We start from the raw sequence: 4,504 nt of genomic DNA on the forward strand, positions 1-4,504 counted from the left end.
ACCAGCTTTGCACTCACCGCATATTACTCTCCAAGATAGGGCACGGCCCACGTATGCGTTCACCCACTAATTGTAAAAAATGATTGTATTGGGGATTAGATGTCCCAAATTCTAACGATCACCACTACGAGGCTTTTTCATTAAGAAATATAATTTAGACTAAAGTCGAGTATTCGAAATAAGCAAAGGCAATCACAGACAAGCAAGCTGTGTAATTCTCTATGCTAAGACCTACTTAGTGAATGCTTAACATTATGACTACTCGACCTAAACAACCGACGCTCACATTCCTTTGAACTTTACCGGGGATTAAGGACTAAACTAGGCTGGGCTCGGCATGTCTTGGCAAACAAGTCACAAACTGTCGCAAAAACCGCCTCAAGCAATCTTGTTTATGATTGATGCAATCCAGCACAGATTCAGGTGTTTTGCAGCACGCGCAGTCTTGCTTCAAAAATATGTTTTTCGGCACGTCCAGGAAGAAACTAAGGACACTTTCGCTGCAACTTAGGCCAAGTATGCAGCGTGTTGTCTCCATAGCAACCGACTAAGCACGAGGACGACTTGTGTCCTGTTCCCAAAGACATAGCAAGCTGTGACATCGTCAATGCGAGGTGTTGCGTCGTACATTGTTTGTGGTGCGAGCTCATAGGATCAGTGTCGGTGCACGTCAAGCGGCTTGTACACTTGTAGTATACGAACAGGATACTCGCTTATCTTTAGCCCGTGTAAACAATGCACACACCCCACTACAGTAGTGAATATGTGCGTGGCTGCATTTGGATTGATAATACCATTTCTTGTGGACCAGGTTTTAGCAAACAGTACCACAAATATAAATCTAAAGCTATCATGTGTATGGAGATATTTCTTATATACATGTGCTAAGAGAACATAATTTATGTCAAGAAATTTTCATTGTGAATCTCAAATCAAGCACACCTCCAAAAAGAAAAACTATCGTTTCATGATTGAATATTCAGACATTATTTGAGCATGTCGACTTGGATATATGTTTCATATGAAGGTATTAATGATGGCCTTGTATTCATAAGCTCTTTGTATGTTTGGGCGCTTCCCGTCAAAACGCACCGGTCAAAAGTGGTACCGCGCACTTCATTATGGAATGCGGCCTACCAACAACAAACAGTCCTTACAAATGACAAGCTTTGTGAATTAGGCCACTCAATGCTGTCTGCTTTTCCCCGCTGATTTTAAATCAATCGCTTTCTGGAGTGAGATTGTATAGCTCCGGTGGCTGAACAATAATTCAGTGTTGCAAATGCTTGCGTAATTGCTTCCGACAGTCCGCGTAAAATGTTTATGGAAAGCACAATCTGCGAAGAATCTTATTATCTCGGCAGCCTCAGAATGCAGCCTAGTATTCAGATTTCCAGCATGTACTATCTATGCGAGCAACGTATTGTAGCAAGGTTTCACTGACTACGGTCACAAACGGCTCGAAATTTCAATGTTTTCTCAAACTTTGCGCTCTGTAAGCTTTCCACGATGACTGTACAAATCTAAATATCCAGTTAAAACATTTATTTATAAAAAAAGTGACCTGAAGTCGACAGTGCGCTTCTTTGTAGGTAAAGAGGACTGAGCTGCTCCTTGGCGTTTGTCGTTCTTTCCTTATACGCATCGTGAGTGCGCAGCACACCATTAATATGTGTGCGAGGCATATACATTTAAATTTGCATACAACCTATATATTTAGGCTCAACACGAAAGTTCTGCATTGATGTAATCGTTAATCTTCACGGATAGGTTTCCAGCACGGAGAGATTGGTGTAGTCCTAATCAACCACTGAGGGAAGTTTGTATTCATCCTCAGCCTTGGATGTTAGTTTGAAGGCTTCCATTTGCAGAAGTTATTCCTTTATATATACAGTATGACAGGAAGCTGACAGGTTTAGCACTTTCCTCAGCCTTGTTTTTTTTTATCCGCTCTTTATTCGTCAACCATTTTAAAGAGTCATGAGAAGGTTGGAACATTCATTAAGGGGTTTACCTATCGCTAAACCAGAAGCTCTATTTCCTGATTGATGAGCAACGGGTTCGCAGTTTTTACAAATAAACATGAGAAATTCAGCAGGTTATTTAGAGACTTCCCTATAAGGAATGCGCTATAACAACGCAAATAGTACTTTGAAGGCTGTCAACCGTTCGTTCTAATAGAAAATTGAACAATCTGCCTTTAGTGGGAACGAGGCTGCAAGTTTCTTTTTTTTCTTTTTTTTTTATTGGAGTGAAAATTGGAAATCCTGTGGGATGTTTTTCGATAGCGCTACAAGTCTACGAACAAGTGGGAAAACAAATAGGAACTAAAAGATTCAACATTTCTCGAACCATAATTTTCACATTATTCTGCTGTCCTCATCAAGTCTCAAAGAAAATATCAAAAATAGTAATGCGCTGGAATATGGCTTTTTTTTTTCAGTCTATATCGAACCAACTTGAAATGCACGGCGCTGCTCTTGCTTGGAATAGACTTGCTTGGAATCTTGGAATAGACTTGATCGTTAATAAAGAATGAAAGTTTTCAACGCAAACAAGACGAGGACAGAAAGAAAATTCATGAAAACAAGACCAGCGCTGGTCCTGTTTTTATGTATTTTCCATCTGTCCTCGTCTTGTTTGCGCTGAAAACTTTCGTTCATGCAAAACTTGCTTAAAGACAGCTGGCACTGCGTTGGTGAGGTCACGCCGACGACAAATTTCAGCTGCACGCTAGATCGCGTTTGGCAACTCCAGTTTCGCAGCAGATGAAGTTATAAATATTTGAGTGATGAGACTATGCGGTCTTTTACTGCAACTGGTCGTCAACGTGGCAACAAAGTAGAAAGGCTCAGCAAGCTGAAAAGCTGCAGAGTAGTGTATTATTTTCTTCGTTTTATCTTCATAGCTTGCAAGGCAGCGAGGTGATGTATTGTGGTAATACAGTTTGCCAAAGGTTCTCTGTAGCAAACTAACGTAGATAGAGAATACTGATTGGAGAAGAAAAACTATCACTGTGGGCTTTTGATGTTTGATCGTAATAACAATAGTTATAATGTGATGCTCGGGAACACCACCATGAGCTAACAGCGAGGCCATAGTGGAAGGCTGCGCATTGAATTTGACGAGCTGACTAATAGACTAGTGAAAGTAATGGATCTTGCCGAAATGTACCTTACTGAATCGGAATCCGATATATCGGTAGATGATGGGTACCTCCAAACAATCCATAGCGGATATTGCAGACCTATTTGAAATCAGATCAGTCTGGGCAGTGTGCCTCAATGTTCTGTCTTTTCTCAATCGCCATTTCAGTGCTGCGAGGGTTTAACGTTTGCGCCACCTAAAATTAATGTGAAATATTTGCATTGCTATGCAACTGCAGTGATGTAATTCTTCGTGCCGTGATGATGATGGCACGAGAACGTCAAGATGATGTTGTCGTGGCGGGGACTTTGTTCTTTGGAAAGAAGCTCTTTTAACAGCGGAGCTGTTTAAGCCGGTCGTAATGTGGGCCGCCTGCCACTGCGTTGCCTAGCAACCACCTCACGGAGCATCGCGCGCTGTTCTCGAGAGAGAGAAAGAGAAAATGAGAGCGAGAGAGAGAGACAGAGAAACAAATTTTAGCAGCACCAACAAGGCAACGCGCAGCGGTGCTGCCGACGCCAACCGCGCGTCTCCGTTTCCCCGCATTAGCGCCGAATGCTCGCGGTGTCCGTGACTGTAGCAGGCGCCTCTGGCGGCGGCTCGGCCGAGCTCCCACGAGCTGCGCGCTACTGTGCATGCGCCGTGACGTCATCCCGGCGTGTCGTCTGCTGCGCGCCGCCCGTACACTGTGCATAGCTTTCGCCCCACTTCCCCTAGGTGTGCTCGGACTGTAAGTGCTCCGCGAGGCGTTCCCCGATGCCACGGACCACGAGGTAGTACTTATACACTTCGTATAACTTAGCATCACTTAATATTACTTCGTATAACTTATCATCACTTTGTAAAGCCAGGACCAGCTAGGAACCGATGAGCTCCGCTGCGTCTTTAGCCTTGCGCCACTAGTGCAAGCTACCCTGAGTTTCTTTTTTTATCCTAATTTATGCGTGACGACATCCTAGAGTCAGTGACTCGCGTTGCTCTATTCAAACGCCCAAGGTGGTGCGAAAGCTCGGGGAATAATTTTATAGGGAATGGACTCAATAGCTGTTTACTTGTATTATGTTTGGTTTATAATACGATCTGCGGAGATTCTGTTTCAATACGACGCGTCACTTTCGAAAACTCCCACAAAGACACTTAAGCTCTGCTCAGACACTCAGAAATGATTTCACTGCATGTATCTGCAATTACCAGCGTTACCCCCTGATCCTTGTTGAATAAACAATGTTGTTCGTGGAACGAAAAGGCTTAGACTGAATAATTGAAGCAGGAACGTGCCACACATCTCTCGGACTTACTTCACAACCATTTCTCATTTCTTTATGATCTTGTACTCTGACACTTATTTTCTTGTTTC

This window comes from Dermacentor silvarum, chromosome 8 (genome assembly GCF_013339745.2).
Source record: "Dermacentor silvarum isolate Dsil-2018 chromosome 8, BIME_Dsil_1.4, whole genome shotgun sequence".
NCBI lineage: Eukaryota > Metazoa > Arthropoda > Arachnida > Ixodida > Ixodidae > Dermacentor > Dermacentor silvarum.